The sequence below is a fragment of the Balaenoptera physalus genome (genome assembly GCF_965194825.1).
Source record: "Balaenoptera physalus genome assembly, chromosome: 12".
NCBI classification, from domain to species: Eukaryota; Metazoa; Chordata; class Mammalia; order Artiodactyla; family Balaenopteridae; genus Balaenoptera; species Balaenoptera physalus.
In genome coordinates, this window is record NC_138897.1 from 71,860,161 (window position 1) to 71,881,117 (window position 20,957).

Here is a 20,957-nt window from a genome sequence, read left to right on the forward strand (position 1 = left end):
CTTTCAGTGTAAGCTCCTGTCTACACCCCTGCTGGTTTCTCTCTGTGGCTCCTTGATCCGAAGGCAGGGACCCCAGTTGCAGCCATACTCGCTCCCCCCCACCCAGAAGCTCGTCTGGAGCCTCTGCCTCGTGGATCTTAAGAGCTGCCAGAGCTCCCACAAGACCTCAGGCTGCCACCCAGCCTCCATGAGGAGGGATCCCACATAGCAGGAGGGAGTCCTCTGCCAGTCAGCACATGTTTTGTCCTCATTAAGGAGAAAATGCACAAATAGTCCAGATCTTCTTTCTTCATAACACAGGCTAATGTCCACTGCTTCCTTCTTGGTTTATCCTTTAAATATGCCATACGTTTGCAGTGGGAAAATAACCAAAGCAAACCACCTGCAGGAAAGCTATTGTTTACCCACTTTTGATGGTGAATCCTTAGTAGATTTCCCATGAGTCGTATTCTGCCTTGCACATATTACAACAGCAAAGAGTAAGGAGATTTTTTAAAAATTTAATTGAATTTTCAGAGATTCTTCATCTCTGCTCCAGAAAACGTAACCCATCGGATATGCCTTGACCCTTCATTCACTGTGAACCCTTAGGAAATTTCCTCTCTGTCCACCCCACCCCCAAACCTGAGCAAGGGCTCCTGTTCCCACTTCCGGGATATGGATACAAAACAAGACACACCTTCAGTCCAGAGCAGGGTCCCACATGCTGTCTGGAATAATGTTTGGGCATCACATTGGACGGGGCACAAAATGGCAAGAGATGCTCTTGACTTGAGTCTGTTGCTTTGTGTCCCGAGATTTTCATTTCATTGAGATTCCGAGAATCAAAATATCATCTATGATAGAAAGTACCTTTTTTCTTAGTCAAACATATGTTTCCAAATCCACCTAAAATATTGGGTCAAAACTTCTCCAGAAGTTTTCTCATCAAACAGAAGGGAATCAATGACCCTCTAGATTCAGTGTGTATCCCATCGTGCTCTTTTGAAAACTCATCCACATCCTGCTCTGTGATGGAGTTGTTAGGACCTGCAGTGAGGACGGGAGAGGGGAGGGGTCCGTGTGTGGACACAAGGTGATCTTTGCTCCGATTCTCAGGCACAAACACACACATCTGCCTACAAGTACCCACACTGGATTGTTTAAACTGCAAGCTCAGGGTTACTATATTCAGGGGAATATTTGATACCACAGCTCAGTCTACTTTGTAGAATGTGACTTCTGAACATGTGGAGAGCCATATTCAGGTCATTCTCATTAAAAGAAAAAGTCTTACTTTGAAAAATGTAAGACTGATTATAAATGCAGCTATATGTTTAATAGAAAAAAAGAAGAAAGAAATAACAGGATAACAGGACAGATGCGAAGGAGCAACGGCTGTTTCCATAATAATGGTGGAGGGTAGAAATCATAACAGAGGCTATTTCAGGAGAGTAAAAACACTCTGATTCCTGCATTGCACACTTATTAGCAGCTATAATCCCAATGAAAGTAGAACTTAGAAATAAAGTTGGTCAATATTTTCTACACTCTACTTGAGCTCTGATGATATAGATAGAAAGACCAAAGACTCTGGTCATTTGTAAAATGCTGTGATAAAGACAAATGAAGACACAGATTGAGACTAACATAGACTTGGAAAATAAGGGGCCTAACTGGTGGGGTTAAAAAAAAATCAGGTTTATCAGGAAGATGAATTAGACAAGAAAAGCGTGCCCAGAACCGGCATAGAGTGAGCCATATACGACGGGTCTTCCAAAGTTAGAGGACCGATTGACATGTGAAAACAGCCCGATTGACACGTGACTCCAACTTCATGCGAGCCAGGAGCCAGGACCACAAGAAAGAGCTGCTCTCCAGTCCTGGATGCCTGAACACACAGTTATCAAATGTTCCACTTCACTTTTTACTGTGGGGATGATGTGTCCTGAGGAATCCAACCAATGTACTTTTTCATCTAAACTATTGAATTTGGGATATCCCTGGCGGTCCAGGGGTTGAGACTTAGCACTTACATTGCAGGGGGTGAAGTTTCGATCCCTGGTCAGGGAACATAGATCCCACAAGGTACGTGGCATGGCCACAGAAAACACAACAAAAACCAAAACAAAACATAAAAAAAAATTTTTTTTAACTATTGAATTCACATAATTAAAATTTTAGTAATGTTTCCATTTGAAAACTGTCTTTCAGGTTCAAGAAAAATTTAATATTGAAGCCACGACACTCACGCCTGTTTTTCAATGAATTCTTATAGGTGTTAGATATGCTGGGATTCCACCTGGAAGCTGCATTGGCTCTTCATGGAAACATGTGACCTTGACATCACTGAGGAACGGAGGACATACCCTCCAACCCACCCTCCATACTGGAGCCACGTTGCAAAGAGCCCATCGTATTGGGAGACTGTCTTCCTGTAGAGCTGTCCACGGACAGGGTTCACCGATGCCAGGACAGGGACAATTCTGAGACCCAGAGTGTGTCCCCAACCCTCCCTGGTTCAGCCCACTCAGATGCAGGTCAAAGAGTAGGGACAACAAACAGGACAATCACACGTGTCCTTTGTCCTCATCCCTCTGCAGGGTCCTCAGATCTCCTCTCAGCTGCCAATGCTTCTACCACAGATGCAGATGAGCAACCAGCAGAGTCACCGCAACGGGGAGCCTGTGAGCTCAGGGCAGGATTTGGTCTCACTTCCCAATGAACTTGGACCACTGTGCACAGTGTTACCACTTCTACGTGAGCTACAGTAATAATCGGCCTCGTCCTCAGCCTGGAGCCCAGAGATGGTCAGGGAGGCCGTGTTCCCAGACTTGGACCCAGAGAAGCGATCAGGGATCCCTGAGGGTCGTTTATTGACATCATAAATCAAGGTTTTGGGGGCCATGCCCGGGTGCTGTTGGTACCAGCCAACCTGATTATAACCCCCGACGTCACTGCTGGTTCCAGCACAGGTGATGGTGACTGTCTGTCCCGGATTCCCGGACACTGAGGGAGGCTGAGTCAGGCCAGACTGGGCCCAGGACCCTGCAAAGAGGAGAAACACACTCTGGTCAGTTCCATGTGGGGCCCAGGTCACCCTGAGGACAAAGACACAAAGGATCAGCCAGATGTCCGTGGGGTCCCTTCCCTGGAGGCCTCACCTGTGCCCTGAGTGAGGAGGGTGACAAGGAGCAGAGCCCAGGCCATGGTGGAGACACGCCAGTCGCTGCCTTCTGAGCCCCCAGCCCTAGGCCTGCTCCCCCAGACCTCTCTTATCCCCTAACCCCTCAGAGGAGGGAGGGGCCTCCATGCAAATCTGCTTCCTGCACCTGCCCCTCCTCCCCACCTCTGCTCAGCCCCCTATGACACGGTTTGTTCCAGATTCTTCTGCATCCCTGGACAGCAGAGATTACTGGAGAATCAACTCCTTCACATGGTGTGTGAGGACAGACAGAGCCCATGACAGGATGTGGGAAAGGAATCCAGCCCGGGATTTCCTGTCTCTCCTGGTGTGAGAGTCATCGTGCTTCCTGGGGGAGGAATCCCAGAAGGTCCCCTCTGTGCTCTTGGGACAAAGGAGAGGCCCTGAGCCCAGGCAGCTGAAAGATCCAACTGCCCCGCTTTCTGAGAGTTAAAGGCAAAGCTGGGTACCAGTATCCCTTCAACTACTTCTGTTTTAAAAAAATTTATTGAAGGGAATTCCCTGGCGGTCCAGTGGTTAAGACTCCGTGCTTCCACTGCAGGCGGTGTGGGTTTGATCAACGGTCGGGGGACTAAGGTGCTGCACGTCACGTGATGCAACTAAAGAATTTTTAAAAATTAAAAAAAAGAGAAAAAAGAAACAAAACACATTCTATTGAAGTATAGTTGAATTACAATGTTGTGTGAATCTCTGTTGTACAGCAAAGTGACTCACTTATTCACTTATATATACATTCTGTTTCTTATTCTTTTCCATTATGGTTTATCACAGGATATTGAAAACAGTTCCCTGCACTATACCGTAGGACCTTGTTGTCTATCCATCCTATATATAGTAGTTTGTATCTGCTGGTCCCAAACTCCCAACCCATCCCTCCCCCACCCCCAACTCCCTCTCATCCTCCTCAGTTGGGAGGGTCCTCGGATTCCGCTCCAGCCTCTGTCTCCGAAGTGCTCTGAGTCTGAGGCCCAAGCCTGAGCCCTGGGCCATTTATTAGCACTTTTGAAGATGATTTCTTGGGGCACACATGCTTTGGGACATAAGAGGGCTTACGCAGGAAGAAGCTCTTGAAACTTCATACAGGACAATATAAGCCACAGGTACCTTCCCCAAATCCTGGCCCTTGCTGCCCCCTGGTGGCTGCAGATGGTGCCAACCGAGGCCCTGGAACCTGAGGGACAGAAAACCACCCAGTTCCCAGGCGGGCCACTGTGCAGCTCATTGCAGGACGTGTCCCAAGAGCAGGTCCAAATCTGTGTAAATGAACTGACATGGAAAGCACAGTTCACACAAAGCTGGGTGGAATCAACCACCTGTACTCAACCGGGCAGAGAATCTGATTAAACCAAAATGCCAACATAGGATTTAAAGACCCATAGTTTCACCACAAAAAACTGGCCACACCAGGATAGACTGAAATCACTGGGCATATGGAAAACCAGAACTTCTCAACTGTATGGAAGGGAAAGTTAACAGAGCGTGTCTCACAGATCTGCTGGAATTATGTCACAAAGATGTTCAACCAGTTTGTTTAAAATGATGCAAGAAATAAGGACAGAACCTCCTGAAGTCAATAGAGAGATAGAAAGTCTCAGCCAATATATGGGAGAAAAATCTAAAAAAGAGTGATATATGTATATGTATAACTGATTCAATTTGCTGTACAGCAGAAACTAACACAACAGTGTAAATCTACTATATTCCAATAAAAATTTTTTAAAAAAGAAAGTCTCAGCTAAGCAATGGAAGGTGGAAAAAAACACAGTGAATCTACTACAGAGAAAATTACAGCAGATGGGATTAATGACAGACAGAGCATTGGATAACGAAAGATTTCTGACTTGAAGTCATGCAATGGAAACAGTCCCTTGTTCAACATAAGGGGGATATATGAATTTAAAAGAATGAAGTAGTATCCACAAATTGTGGGACTTCAATTGACCTAATACACAAATAATTGGAGTTCCCAAAGGAGAGGAGACAGAGAGACACAGGGAAACCCTCACATCCAGAATCTTGACAAGCCCCAGGGTGTAGAAATGTGAAGGCAACCGCATCAAGTTTCATTGTAACGAAATCTTGAGGTGTGGACAATTTTTGAGACCCCTCTTCAGGTTGATTGACTATTGGTATGTTAGGAAAATGTCAGCCAAAGAAATAGTTCCAGGACTTCCCTGGTGGTCCAGTGGTTAAGACGTCATGCTTCCAATGCAGGGGGCACGGTTTCCATCCCTGGCCGGGGAACTAAGATCCCACATGCCACTTAGCGGGGTCAAAAAAAAAAAGAAAAACCAGTTCCCTGCGGATTCTACCACAATGTTTCCTCCTCGCTCTCCCTCTCCCCAGCCTCACAACACAAACCCCTGTCCCAGAGTTCTTCACTCTGGTCATTATGGGTGACGTGGAACGAATGCACAACTATGATTGTTTCTTTCAAACCCAAGTCAAACAATACTGATAGTTAGAGGCATATTTCAGAGTTCAGGAAGACACCAAAGAACATAGGAGTACAGAAAAACAGAAATATGGAAGCCAAGATGCATGTCGACAAGGGTTAGCCGACTTCCTCCTGAGAAAGGCCAGTCCCAGGTCTGCAGTGGTGCTAAGAAGATTTGTCATTCCTTAGGTCGTGATCGGTGGCGAGTATGGTCGTGATGAGCTGAGATAACTTAACAATTATAATGAGTGTGAGTCCTTACAGAAGCAGGTAGATCCCTAGATTCTCTCTCCTTTTAGTCGTGAGGCTAGTAGACCACTGCCCACTAATCCCACTGACAGATTTGTTCTAGGGAGAGGGTGAACCACATGTCCTGAATAAGGGGGCATGGCAGAGCTGACTCTGTGGGGATCAGGAGGAGAAGCCTGTGTGCCTCCAGAGTTTTGTAGCCTCTGCCCACCTCTCTGGAATGGCCATCTCCCATGGAGGCCTTTCTCCAATGGGCAACCGGCAGAAATATTCACCTACAAGGAAGCTGACATCATCCAGGTGCTGACATACTTGACACCATCCTGTAAGGTTGGATGCGTGTCGCCCAGGTTCTGATTTGTACCTTATGTCTGGACTAGGCTTGTCTTGACATGGTCCATTTTCTAGGGTCTTGATCAGCCAGGAACAATCTCTCTCGCTTCCTCCCAGTGAAGTGATCTCAGACAGCTCCTGGAGTCCACGTCCCGCTGAGTAGCAGGATATGTGGGACAGCTGATCCCCTGACAATATTCCCTCTAGAGATCCAGGACCCGCCCACGTCCCACAGGGCCAGACGCCTGACTCTAGGGTTCCTTGTCTTTCCTCTGGGACCCTGTCTGCCATCTTCAGGACGGGCTCCAGGAAATCCAGGGAAGCTCCGCCCAGGACCAAGCTGAGCCTCTGTTAGGGTCCATGTCTCTTGGGGCCTCACCTGTAGACACACTACCCTTTCCTCACTCAGCGGGTTGGATGCTTGTACCCACTGTTTCAAACTATGTTGTTTGGGGGATGCATACCTAGGAAGACTGGGGCAGGAATGTAAAGAAAGGCCATGGAATGATTAACCCTGAAGTCAGCAAACCAGCTAATCGGGGAGTGGGGTAGACAGATGTGTTTGGGGGGTAGATTTCATCTGGGGTTATGTGGTTTCTGTTTATTATTCCTCCTTAAATCGTGAGTGTGCATTTCACACATTCTTCTTCAGGAATGCTGCATTTCATAATAAAAGGAGTTGTGCAAAATACACTGAAAGAGACATGACTACTTTTCCTCTCCTTAGCTACATAGACCAGGACTCAGACATGGAGGAAATTTTCATGAGAAACTGCAAGTATAAGGTGAAAACCTACTCTTGAAGACTTGGATGTGGTAGAAACACTCACCTGGAATCTCTGAACAAAGAAAGTGGGAAGAAAAAGACAGAGCCAGTATCAGAACAAAGACCCTCTCAGGCTGTTTGATGCAGCTGAGACCCTGCCCCCTCCCTGCCCATCCAGCTCGTCCAGGACACATGCAAACAACACTTAGAGAGAAGAGGAGATGCCCCCCAAACTGGATCCTTCAGAGACTCTGAGAAGGAGAACATGTGAAGAGCCTTATTCAGGTCATTGTCATTAAAACTAAAAAAGCTTTTCTTAGAGAAAAGTAAGACCGATTATCAATGCAGCTATATATTCAATAGAATAAAAAGAGAGGGGTAACAGGATAACAGGACGGATGGAAAGGAAGAACGGCTGTTTCCATAATAATGAGAGAGGGTAAATTATAACAGAGGCTATTTCAGGAGAGTGAAAAGACTCTGATTCCTGCCCTGCACACTTGGGAGCAGCTATAATCCCAGTGAAATTAGAACTTAGAAATAAAGTTGGTAAATATTTTTCACACTCTATTTGAGCTTTGACCATATAGATAGAAAGACCAAAGATTCTGGTCATGTGTAAATTGCTGTGATAAAGACAAATGATTATTCAGATGGAGACTAGCATAGACTTGGAAAATAGGGGGCATAATTCGCTGGGTTAAAAAAAATTAGATTTAGGGACTTCACTGTCGATCCGGTGGTTGAGACTTCGCCTTCCAATTCAGGGGGTGCGGGTTTGATCCCTAGTCGGGGAGCTAAGATCCCATTTGCCTTACGGCCAGAAACCAAAACATAAAACAAAAGCAATATTGTAACATATTCAATAAAGACATTAAAGAGGGTCCACATTTTAAAAATCTTTAAAAAAATTTTTTAAAATTCAGATTTAGCAGAAAGATGATTTGGACAAGAAAAGAGTGCACGGGGCTAGCATGTAGTGAGCCATATACGAGGCGTCTTCCAAAGTCAGAGGACCTTAATGAAAACAGCCCACTGACACGTGACTCCAACTTCATGAGAGCCAGGAGCCAGAACCACAGAAAAAGAGCTGCTTTCCAGTCCTGGACGCCTGAAAACAAAGCTATCAAATGTTCCTCTTCTTCGTACTGTGGGGATGATGTGTCCTGAGCAATCCAACCCATGCACTTTGTTTTTCATCTAAAATATTGAATTTGGGAGATTCCTGGTGCTCCAGTGGTTAAGACTTAGCGCTTCCATTGCAGGAGGCACGGGTGTGATCCCTGGTTGGGGAACTAAGATCCCACAGGCTGCGTGGCATGGCCAAAAAAAAAAAAACAAAGGAAAGAACAGAAATACAAGAAACAAAAACTTTTGATTTCACTTAATTTAGAATTTAAAATAATTGCATTTGAAAACTGTCTTTCAGTTTCAAAAAAAAAAGTAATATTGAACCCTGGACACCTGTGCCTCTTTTTCAATTAATTCTCACAGGTGTTAGATGTGCTGGGATTCCACCTGGAAACTGCACTGGCTCCTCATGGAAACATGTGACCTTGACGTCCCTGAGGAATGGGGGACACGACCTCCAGCCCATCTTCCATTCTGGAGAAACTTTGCAAAGAGCCCATCGTATTGAGGAGAACATCCTCCTGCAGGGCTGTCCCTGGACAGGGTTCACGATGCCAGGAGAGAGACAGCCCTGAGAACAGCCCTCTCTGGCTCAGCCCACTCAGATGCAGGTCAACGAGGAGGGACAACAAACATGAAAACCACACGTTGTCATTTGTCTGCATCCCTGTGCAGGGTCCTCAGATCTCCTCTCAGCTGCCGATGCTTCAACCACAGATGCAGATGAGCAACCAGCAGAGTCACAGCAACGGGGAGACTGTGAGCTCAGGGCAGGTTTTGGTCTCAACTTCTCCATGAACTTGGACCACCTTGCACAGTGCTACTACTTGTACCTGAGCTACAGTAATAATCTGCCTCGTCCTCAGCCTGGAACCCAGAGATGGTCAGGGTGGCCGTGTTCCCACACTTGGAGCCAGAGAAGCGATCAGGGATCCCTGAGGGTCGTTTATTGACCTCATAAATCAAGGTTTTGGGGGCTATGCCCGGGTGCTGTTGGTACCAGCCAACCTGATTATAACCTCCGACGTCACTGCTGGTTCCAGCACAGGAGATGGTGACTGTCTGTCTCGGATTCCCGGACACTGAGGGAGGCTGAGTCAGGGCACACTGGGCCCAAGACCCTGGAAAGAGGAGAAATACTCTCTGGTCAGTTCCATGTGGGGCCCAGGTCACCCTGAGGACAAAGACACAAAGAATCAACCAGGTGTCGCCGGAGACCCTTCCCTGGAGGCCTCACCTGTGCCCTGAGTGAGGAGGGTGACAAGGAGCAGAGCCTAGGCCATGGTGGAGACGCCCCAGACGCTGCCTTCTGAGCCCCAGCCCTGGGCCTGGGCCCCCAGACCTCTCTTATCCCCTCCCCCTCAGAGGAGGGAGGGGCCTCCATGCAAATCAGCTTCCTGCACCTGCCCCTCCTCATTCTCTCCTCAGCCCCTTTGACCTGGCCCTGGACACTAGATTTTCTGCATCTTGGGGGGAGAATATAGCTCAGGGATTAAAATCTTTTGACACAAGGATGACATGTATATGCAGGAGCATGAATTGTTTGTAGCTGGTTTCAGGGAGAGAAAGACCAGCTGAAGTCCCTCAGGCAATGAGCTCCTGGACCTTCAGGGTCTCTGCTGGGACAGGGCTGTGTCTCTGGGAACCTCAGTGCAGGGGACATTCCTCAGCGCCCTCTGTTGGACGCCCATCTCCAAGTTCTCTAACTTTGGGAAAGGGTCACGCCCACCAGGGGAAACACCTGCTGTTTGCTGGGTGGCTGGTGGGACCCCGAGCTGCAGCCTTGTCCCATCCCCGCCCCCACCTCTTTGTTCTGAAGCATCTGCACATCGAATCCACGAGCAGGTCCTAGACCCCTAACCCACCCCGTCCTCTCTAGCCCCACTGAGCGCCAAGGGCACTCGTGCGAGGCCACCCATGGGGCGGCGGGGGCACCAGGCAGGAGCCAAGTCCTGAACCCGAGTCTGCCCTCCCCACTCTCCCCTTTGCCCTCCGAGCAGACAACTGTCCTTTCTCAGCTTCTGATTCTCACATGACAACTGAAGGCCATGAGCCCACTGGCCGGTGTCCTGACTAAGAAGAGGTTGACAAGAGGAGAGTGCAGATGTGATAAAGGGGCCTTTCTAGGCTCATGGCTGGGCCATTTGTTATGAAGTTGATCATCAAAGATTTCACCCCGTTTCATCTGTGTGTTACTGCTCTGGTCAATAGATGGGGTTTTCCTGCTTGTTTCCTCCACCTCCCCACGTCCTCAGGCCACGAGAAAAGTGACCTTCCGGGGAATTCCCTGTTGGTCCAGTCATTAGGACTCCCCGCTTTCACTGCTGCGGCCCGGGTTCAATCCCTGGTCAGGGAAGTAGCATCACACTAGCCTTGTGGTGTGGCCAAAGTAATAATCATCATAATCATAATGATACTACTAATAACAACAATAATAATACTAATTCAAAGTACATATTCAAAAAAGAACAGCAACATAGCGACTCTGGACTGAATTGTTTAGGGAGACTGTCTTCCTGCAGGGCTGTCCCCGGACAGGGTTCACCGATGCCAGGAAAGGGACAACTCTGAGACCCAGAGTCTGTCCCCAGCCCTCCCTGGCTCAGCCCACTCAGATGCAGGTCAAAGAGGAGGGACAACAAACATGAAAACCACACGGTGTCATTTGTCTTCATCCCTCTTAAGGGTCCTCAGATCTCCTCTCAGCTGCCGATGCTTCTACCACAGATGCAGATGAGCAACCAGCAGAGTCACAGCAACGGGGAGTCTGTGAGCTCAGGGCAGGTTTTGGTCTCACTTCTCCATGAACTTGGACCACTGTGCAAAGGGTTACTACTTCTATATGAGCTACAGTAATAATCGGCCTCGTCCTCAGCCTGGAGCCCAGAGATGGTCAGGGTGGCCGTGTTCCCAGACTTGGACCCAGAGAAGCGATCAGGGATCCCTGAGGGTCGTTTATTGACATCATAAATCAAGGTTTTGGGGGCCGTGCCTGGGCGCTGTTGGTACCAGCCGACATAATTATAACCCCCGATGTCACTACTGGTTCCAGCACAGGTGATGGTGACTGTCTGTCCCGGATTCCCGGACACTGAGGGAGGCTGAGTCAGGCCAGACTGGGCCCAGGACCCTGGAAAGAGGAGAAACACACTCTGGTCAGTTCCATGTGGGGCCCAGGTCACCCTGAGGACAAAGACACAAAGGATCAGCCAGATGTCCGTGGGGTCCCTTCCCTGGAGGCCTCACCTGTGCCCTGAGTGAGGAGGGTGACAAGGAGCAGAGCCCAGGCCATGGTGGAGACACGCCAGTCGCTGCCTTCTGAGCCCCCAGCCCTAGGCCTGCTCCCCCAGACCTCTCTTATCCCCTAACCCCTCAGAGGAGGGAGGGGCCTCCATGCAAATCTGCTTCCTGCACCTGCCCCTCCTGCCCCCCTCTGCTCACCCCCTCTGACACGGTTTGTTCCAGATTCTTCTGCATCCCTGGACAGCAGAGATTACTGGAGAATCAACTCCTTCACATGGTGTGTGAGGACAGACCAAGTCCATGACATGATGTGGGAAAGGAATCCAGCCCGGGATTTCCTGTCTCTCCTGGTGTGAGAGTCATCGTGCTTCCTGGGGGAGGAATCCCAGAAGGTCCCCTCTGTGCTCTTGGGACAAAGGAGAGGCCCTGAGCCCAGGTGGCTGAAGGGTCCATCTGCCCCACTTTCCGGGAGTCAGAGGCAGAGCTGGGCACCAGAATCCCCTCAACTCCTTTTTGAAAAAAATTTTATTGAAGGGACTTCCCTGGCGGTCCAGTGGTTAAGGCTCTGCGCTTCCACTGCAGAGGGTGTGGGTTTGATCCCTGGTCGGGGAACTGAGATTCTGCATGCAGCACAGCATGGCCAAGAAATAAAAAAAGAAAGAAAAAGGAAAAAAAGAAAATACAAACAAAAATTTTATTGAAGTATAGTTGAATTACAATGTTGTGTGAATTTCTGCTGTACAGCAAAGTGACAGGTATACATTTATATATACACTCTTTTTTGTATTCTTTTCCATTATGGTTTATCACAGGATATTGAATACAGTTCCCTGTGCTATACCGTGGGACCTTGTTGTCTATCCATCCTATGTATGGTAGTTTGTATCTCCTGATCCCAAGCTCCCAATCCATTCCTCCCCCAGACAGAGCTCCCTCTTTTCCCCTTCAGTTGAGAGGGTCCTCATGTTCCCCTCCAGCCTCTGTCTCTGCAGTGCTCTGAGTCTGAGGCCCGAGACTGAGCCCTGGGCCATTTATTAGCACTTTTGAAGATGATTTGTTGGTGTACAAATGCATTGGGACATAAGAAGTGTTCCATGGGGAGCCCCTCTTGAAACTTCATACAGGACAGTATAAGCCACAGGTACCTTCCCCAAATCCTGACCCTTGCTGCCCCCTGGTGGCTGCAAATGGTGCCAACCAAGCCCCAGGAACCTGAGGGACAGAAAACCACCCAGTTCCCAGGCGGGCCACTGTGCAGCTCATTGCAGGACGTGTCCCAAGAGCAGGTCCAAGTCTGTGTAAATGAAGTGACATGGAAAGCACAGTTCACAAAAAGCTGGATGGAATTAACCACCTGGACTCAACCGGGCAGAGAGTCTGATTAAACCAAAATGCCAACATAGAATTTAAAGACCCATAGTTTCACCACAAAATATTGGCCACACCAGGATAGACTGAAATCACTGGGCATATGGAAAACCAGAACTTCTCAACTGTATAGAAGGGAAAGTTAACAGAGCGTGTCTCACAGATCTGCTGGAATTATGTCACAAAGATATTCAACCAGTTTGTTAAAAATGATGCAAGAAATAAGGACAGAACCTCCTGAAGTCAATAGAGAGATAAAGTTTCAGCCAATATATGGGAGAAAAATCTAAAAAGGAGTGATATATGTATATGTATAACTGATTCAATTTGCTGTACAGCAGAAACTAACACAACAGTGTAAATCTACTATATTCCAATAAAAATTTTTTTAAAAAAGAAAGTCTCAGCCAAGCAATAGAAGGTGGAATAAAACAGACAGTGAACCTACTACAGGGAACACAACAGCAGACGGTATTAATGACAGACAGAGCATTGGATAATGAAAGATTTCTGACTCAAAGTCATTGCAATGGAAACAGTTCCATATCCAACACAGAGGGGGAAAATGAATTTAAAAGAATGAAAAAGTATCCACAAGTTGTGGGACTTCAATTGACCTAATACACAAATAATTGGAGTTCCCAAAGGAGAGGAGACAGAGAGGCACAGAGAAACCCTCATATCCGGAAACTCAACAAACCCCAGCGTCCTGAAATGTGAAGGCAATCACATCTAGTTTCATTGTAACGAAATTTTCATGTGTGGATAGTTTTTGAGACCCCTCTTCAGGTGGATTGACTATTGATACGTTAGGAAAATGTCAGCTAAAGAAATAGTTCTGGGACTTACCAGGTGGGCCAGTGGTTCAGATGTTGTGCTTCCAATGCAGGGGGCACGGGTTTATTCAATCCCTGGTCGGGAAACTAAGCACCCACATGCCGCGCAGTGCGGTCAAAAAAAAAAAAAAAAAACCAGTTCCCTGCGGATTCTACCACAATGTTTCCTCCTCTCTCTCCCTCTCCCCAACCTCACAACACAAACGCCCGTCCCAGAGTTCTTCACTCTGGTTATTATGGGTGACGTGGAATGAATGCACAACTATGATTGTTTCTTTTAAACCCAAGTCAAACAATACTGATAGTCAGAGTCATATATCAGAGTTCAGGAAGAGTCCAGAAAAGCACAAATATGGAAGCCAAGAGGCATGTCGACAAGTGTTTACTGACTTTTTCCTGAGAAAGGCCAGTCCCAGCTCTGCAGTGGTGTTAAGTAGACCTGTCACTCCTTAGGTCGTGATCAGTGGTGAGTATGGCTATGATGAGCTGAGATAACTTAACAATTGTAATGAGTGTGAGTCCTTACAGAAGCAGGTAGATCCCCAGATTCTCTCTCCTCTTAGTCATGAAGCTGGTAGACCACTGCCCACTAACCCCTGTGCACAGATTTGTTCTAGGGAAAGGGTAAACCACATGTCCTGAATAAGGGGGCATGGCAGAGCTGACTCTGTGGGGATCAGGAGGAGAAGCCTGTGTGCCTCCAGAGTTTTGTAGCCTCTGCCCACCTCTCTGGAATGGCCATCTCCCATGGAGGCCTTTCTCTAATGGGCAACTGGCAGAAATATTCACCTACAAGGAAGCTGACATCATCCAGGTGCTGACATACCTGACACCATCCTGTAAGGTTGGATGCGTGTCGCCCGGATTCTGATTTGTACTTTATGTCTGGACTAGGCTTGTCTTGACATGATCCATTTTCTAGGGTCTTGATCAGCCAGGAACAATCTCTCTCGCTTCCTCCCAGTGAAGTGATCTCAGACAACTCCTGGAGTCCACGTCCCGCTGAATAGCAGGAAATGTGGGACAGCTGATCCCCTGACAATATTCCCCTTAGAGATGCAGGACCCACCCACATCCCACAAGGCCAGATGCCTGACTCTAGGGTTCCTTGTCTTTCCCCTGGGACCCTGTCTGCCGTCTTCAGGACGGGCTCCAGGAAATCCAGGGAAGCTCCGCCCAGGACCAAGCTGAGCCTCTGTTAGGGTCCATGTCTCTTGGGGCCTCACCTGTAGACACACTATCTTTTCCTCACTCAGCTGGTTGTATGCTTCTTTCCACTGATTCAAACCATATTGTTTGGGAGACACATACCTAGGAAGGCTGGGGCAGGAATGCAAAGAAAGGCCATGGAATGATTAACGCTGAAGTCAGCAAACCAGCTAATCGGGGAGCGGGGTAGACAGATGTGCTTTGGGGGGTAGATTTCACCTTGCGTTATGTGGCTTCTGTTTATTATTCCTCCTTAATTTGTGAGTGTGCATTTCCACACATTCTTCTTCAGGAATGTTGCATTTCATAATAAAAGGAATTGCACAAAATACACTGAAAGAGACACGACTACTTTTCCTCTCCTTAGCTACATAGACCAGGATTCATACATGGAGGAAATTTTCATGAGAAACTGCAAGTATAAGGTGAAAACCTATTCTTGAAGCCTTGGATGTGGTAGAAACACTCACCTGGAGTCTCTGAACAAAGAAACTGGGAAGAAAAAGACAGAGCCAATATCAGAACAAAGACCGTCCCAGGCTGTTTGATGCAGCTGAGACCCTTCCCAACCAGCTCGTCCAGGACACTTGCAAACAACATATAGAGTGGAGGGGAGATGCCCCCAACCTGGATCCTTAGGAGGCTTTGAGAAGGAGAACATGTGAAGAGCCTCATTCAGGTCATTGTCATTAAAACTAAAAAAGCCTTTCTTAGAAAAAAGTAAGACTGATTATAAATGCAGCTATATGTTCAATAGAAAAAAAAAGAGAGAGAGAGATAACAGGACAACAGGACAGATGGAAAGGAAGAACGGCTGTTTCCATAATAGTGAGAGAGGGTAGAAATTATAAAAGAGGCTATTTCAGGAGAGTAAAACCACTCTGATTCCTGCACTGCACACTTAGGAGCAGCTATAATCCCAATGAAAGTAGAACTTAGAAATGCTGTTGGTAAATATTTTTTACACTCTACTTCAGCTTTGACCATATAGATAGAAAGACCAAAGATTCTGGTCACTTGTAAAATGCTGTGATAAAGACAAATGATTATTCAGATGGAGACTAGCATAGACTTGAAAATAGGGGGCATAATCCAATGGGTTAAAAAAAAAATCAGATTTAGGGACTTCCCTGTCGATCCGGTGGTTAAGACTTCGCCTTCCAATGCAGGGGGTGCGGGTTTGATCCCTGGTCAGGGAGCTAAGATCCTATTTTCCTTACGGCCAAAAAACCAAAACATAAAACAAAAGCAATATTGTAACATACTCAATAAAGACATTAAAGAGGGTCCACATTTTAAAAATCTTTAAAAAATTTTTTTTTAATTCAGATTTAGCAGAAAGATGATTTGGACAAGAAAAGAGTGCACAGGGCTAGCATGTAGTGAGCCATATACGGGGCGTCTTCCAAAGTCAGAGGACCTTAATGAAAACAGCCCACTGACATGTGACTCCAACTTCATGAGAGCCAGGAGCCAGAACCACAGAAAAAGCTGCTTTCCAGTCCTGGACGCCTGAAAACAAAGCTATCAAATGTTCCTCTTCTTCTTACTAGGGCGATGAGGTGTCTTGAGCAATTTAACCCATGCACTTTGTTTTTCATCTAAAATATTGAATTTGGGAGATTCCTGGTGCTCCAGTGGTTAAGACTCAGCGCTTTCATTGCAGGAGACGTGGGTGTGATCCCTGGTTGGGGAACTAATATCTCACATGCCACATGGCATGGACAAAAAAAAAAAAGAAAAAAAGAAAAGAACAGAAAAACAAGAAACAAAAACTTCTGAATTCACATAATTTAAAATTTAAAATAATTGCATTTGATATCTGCCAGTTTCAAAAGAAAGTAATATTGAACTGTGGACACACGAGCCTGTTTTTTCAATGAATTCTCACAGGTGTTAGGTGTGCTGGGATTCCACCTGGAAACTGCACTGGCTCCTCATGGAAACATGTGACCTTGACGTCACTGAGGAATGGGGGACACGCCCTCCAGCCCACCCTCCATTCTGGAGCCACTTTGCAAAGAGCCTGTCGTATTGGGGAGACCGTCCTCCTGCAGGGCTATCCCTGGACAGGGTTCATGATGCCAGGAGAGAGACAACCCTGAGAACAGAGTCTGTCCCCAACAATCCCTAATGTAGCCCACTCAGATGCAGGTCAAAGAGGAGGGACAACAAACATGAAAACCACACATTGTCATTTGTCCTCATCCCTCTGCAGGGTCCTCAGATCTCCTCTCAGCTGCCGATGTTTCTACCACAGATGCAGATGAGCAACCAGCAGAGTCACCGCAACGGGGAGCCTGTGAGCTCAGGGCAGGATTTGGTCTCACTTCCCAATGAACTTGGACCATTGTGCACAGTGTTACCACTTCTATATGAGCTACAGTAATAATCAGCCTCGTCCTCAGCCTGGAGCCCAGAGATGGTCAGGGAGGCCGTGTTCCCAGACTTGGACCCAGAGAAGCGATCAGGGATCCCTGAGGGCCGTTTATTGACCTCATAAATCAAGGTTTTGGGGGCCGTGCCTGGGTGCTGTTGGTACCAGCCAACCTCATTATAACGCCCAATGTCACTGCTGGTTCCAGCACAGGTGATGGTGACTGTCTGTCCCAGATTCCCGGACACTGAGGGAGGCTGAGTCAGGCCAGACTGGGCCCAGGACCCTGCAAAGCGGAGAAACACACTCTGGTCAGTTCAGTGCTGGGGCCCAGGTCACCCTGAGGACAAAGACACAAAGGATCAGCCAGGTGTCCCTGGGGTCCCTTCCCTGGAGGCCTCACCTGTGCCCTGAGTGAGGAGGGTGACAAAGAGCAGAGCCCAGGCCATGGTGGAGACGCCCCAGTCGCTGCCTTCTGAGCCCCAGCCCTGAGCCTGGTCCCCCAGACCTCTCTTATCCCCTCCCTGCTCAGAGGAGGGAGGGGCCTCCATGCAGATCAGCTTGCTGCACCTGATGCTCCTCACCCCCTCTGACCAGGCCCTGGACACTAGATTTTCTGCATCCTGGGGGGAGAATATAGCTCAGGGATTAAAACGTTTTGACACACAGATGACATGTATATGCAGGAGCATGAATTGTTTGTAGCTGGTTTGCAGGGAGAGAAAGACCAGCTGAAGTCCCTCAGGCAATGAGCTCCTGGACCTTCAGGGTCTCTGCTGGGACAGGGCTGTGTCTCTGGGAACCTCAGTGCAGGGGACATTCCTCAGCGCCCTCTGCTGGATGACTATCTCCAAGGTCTCTATGTTTGGGAAAGGGACAGTCCCACCAGGGGGAACACCTGCTGTTTGCTGGGTGGCTGGTGGGAGCCCCATCTGCAGCCTTGTCCTATCCCCGCCCCCACCTCTTTGTTCTGAAGCATCTGCACATCGAATCCACGAGCAGGTCCTTGACCCCAGCCCCCCACCCCAGGTCCCAGACTGGCCCTGGACCCTAGAGTCTCTGCATCCCTGTACAGTAGGGCTCTTCTGAGAAGATGAAAACTCTGTGACACGTTGTCCTTAGTCAGGACACTGACCATTACAGGGCCCAGGAAATGGGGCCATCCTGGGATGTCCCTGTCGTCCACTCTTTGAGTCAAGATGTCATTGGCTAATAATCCCGTTAACCACTCTTTGGGTTTTGTGGATGGAAGGTGAGGGCTGGGCTCCGAGGGGCTGGGGTGACTTAGAGAATCCATCCCGTCTCCTCCCGACACCACAGGGGAGCTGGGGGTGTGCATCCCCCTCCCCAACCTGTCCCCTCAGCAGGACGGGCCCACTGCATCCCTGTCCCCTGCCTCTGCAGGGCTCTGAGGATGAACCCTGGGACCCCCCACTTCTTCCTCCTCCTCCTCCTCCCAACTCAGCACCAGCCACCCTGTCCCTCCTCATCCCCTCCATGCCCCTGTCCTTTGTCCTGCAGCCTCATCAGGATGGAATTGTCACCTGCCTCCCCAGGTGACTCAGACCCACCTCTGCAGGGCTCTGAGGATGAACCCTGGGACCCCCCACTTCTTCCTCCTCCTCCTCCTCCCAGCTCAGCATCAGCCACCCTGTCCCTCCTCATCCCCTCCATGCCCCTGTCCTTTGTCCTGCAGCCTCATCAGGATGGAATTGTCACCTGCCTCCCCAGGTGACTCAGACCCACCCCTGCAGGCTCTCTAATCTTGTCTCAGGACGACCTTGTCTCAGGGTGAGTGACCTTGAGGAGATCTCATTTCAGGGCAGAGGAACCTACAAGATAAATGACTCCACCCCCATAGGTACACTGATGAGAAATATGGGCCCATGAGATGAAGCTGAATTCTCAGAAGTGTTCGAAAAAAGGAATAACGTAAGAAGGAGTTAGAGCCCGTCAGGATGGAGGGAGCCCTAAAGGAAATGAGGGAAGATGCCAGGGTGTGCAGGGCTGGGAGGAGGGGCTGGGTCAGAGTTCACCTCAGGGCCCAGCCACAGGGACCTCTCCTCAGGCAGGTCTATCTGCCACGTGGTGCAAGTGAGGATTCTCCTCTGTCCTCAGCGGGAGGTCCTCACCCCAGAGCTGGTGTCTCCCTGAGGTCAGGCTCCACTGTCCACAGAGACGCTGGACCCAGTGTGTTTTGTGTGTTTTCTAGACAGAGAATCAGGGCGGACTGGTCTTTCCCAGGATTATCACTGTCTCAGTATCTGAACTGTCTAGTTCCTGATTACGAGGAAAGCTGACAATTGGTGTAATTGTCCTTTGCATCCCAGGGTTTATGCTCCTGCCTCTGGGTACAGGGCCCCGGGGGTGATGCAGATGGAGTACCCGGTCCCCACAGAGCAGACCCCCGCATCCTTCCCGGGTACAATGGGGTGGGGGGACCCAGGAGTGATGGTGCTGGGTGTGTGTGTGTGTGTGTGTGTGTAACCGAACAAGACCCCTATGTAGCCTTCCAGGGACAGGCCATCCCCAATATCCTCTGCTTTAGCTCTTCTCTGAAGTACCTGGATAATGGTATTTGATGCAAATTTCCTGAGTTGTTTTGCAGATGTGAAATCCACCCCCCACCCCCACACCAGGTGGAAGAACTACTTGGTGACCAGGAGCACATAGCCCCAGGCCCCCAGGAGCCTAAGGACTGATAATGTTAAGCCCTGTGACTCCACCCTGCTGCCTCACCATCAGCCAATCAGAGAACTGTGCACAAGCTGATCATGTACCCTGCGACCACCACCTCTCTCATGGCCTTTAAAAATGCTTTGCTAAAACCCACAGGAGTCTGGAATGTCGGCAGATGCCAGACCAGAGATGCCTAGGAAACCAGCCTCTGGTAACAGCCTTGTTGGTCTGATGAGTCTCCCTGTGATACAATTCTTCACACACATTGTCAGCATTTGACGCTGGGGATGAAGCCCGGCCCTCGGAAAGGCATCCGGGAAGATTCTCCTAGTTTCCACGGACTTGACCTCATCCGCCATTGCCCTTTGCTGATTTTCCTTTGTCTCCTCTCACTGAAGGAAATCACAGCCATGAGGATGACTCCCAACTGAGTCCCGAGAGTCTTCTCAGTGGGCCCAAAATGGGCGTTTTGGGGGAATTTTTATAATTTGAAAAAATTTTTATAATTTTTTCACTTGACCTAGAATTTTTTTTGACCAAGTAGGAATTTAGCAGGCTTCTACCTTTTTCAGTTCCAGAAATACCATGATTAACAAGCCAATGACAGAGATCTGCACACGTCAAGACTCTTCTCATTGCTGCTTTGACTCCACTGGCCATGATGGTAGCCTTGCCCTTGGTAGGGGAGGGCCACCCCTTGGCCCCGGCCACCCAGGATCCAGCTCCACCCATTGCGTTTAGGATTTGCAGCTGAGGGGCTGCAGTTCTCACTATAAGTTCTGACTTGGAGAAGAGTGAGCACAGAGCCATTCAAGGATGCTCCAATCTCATTACCTTTTGAATCCCTTTGTCTCCAGGCAGGTCTGGCTTCTCTAGTTCACTCACTAGGGACCCTCTTGGACTTTGCTTCCGCCAACCAACCCCCAAACTGCGGAGGCTCTGTCTACCTCCCCGAGCTGCAGGGAACATGAAACGCAGAGTCTCTGTGGAGTGAGCCCAGATCACAGATCCAGCTGATCCAGCTTGATGTTCCTCCCACCACTGCCCCCCACCCTCGAATCCCTTCCCAACGTGTTCTGGGGATGTCTGTCTGTGTGAATTAGGAGAAACAAGCAGTTCTTGGAGTGCAGTGCCCCTCTCGAGGC

At 48.6% G+C, this 20,957-nt stretch overlaps 2 long non-coding RNA genes across 2 annotated transcripts; both read right to left on the reverse strand.

The window, feature by feature from the left end:
• Positions 1–2,926: 2,926 nt before the first annotated feature.
• On the reverse strand, positions 2,927–3,296 carry LOC309639321. Its single transcript, XR_014251583.1, has 2 exons — positions 3,144–3,296; positions 2,927–3,027 (listed from the first exon to the last, which is right to left on the reverse strand). It is a non-coding gene; the product is annotated as an uncharacterized lncRNA (long non-coding RNA).
• Positions 3,297–17,319: 14,023 nt separating this feature from the next.
• LOC309639324 lies at positions 17,320–18,707 on the reverse strand. The gene is made up of 2 exons (XR_014251594.1): positions 17,537–18,707; positions 17,320–17,419 (listed from the first exon to the last, which is right to left on the reverse strand). It is a non-coding gene; the product is annotated as an uncharacterized lncRNA (long non-coding RNA).
• Between the last annotated feature and the right edge of the window lie 2,250 nt (positions 18,708–20,957).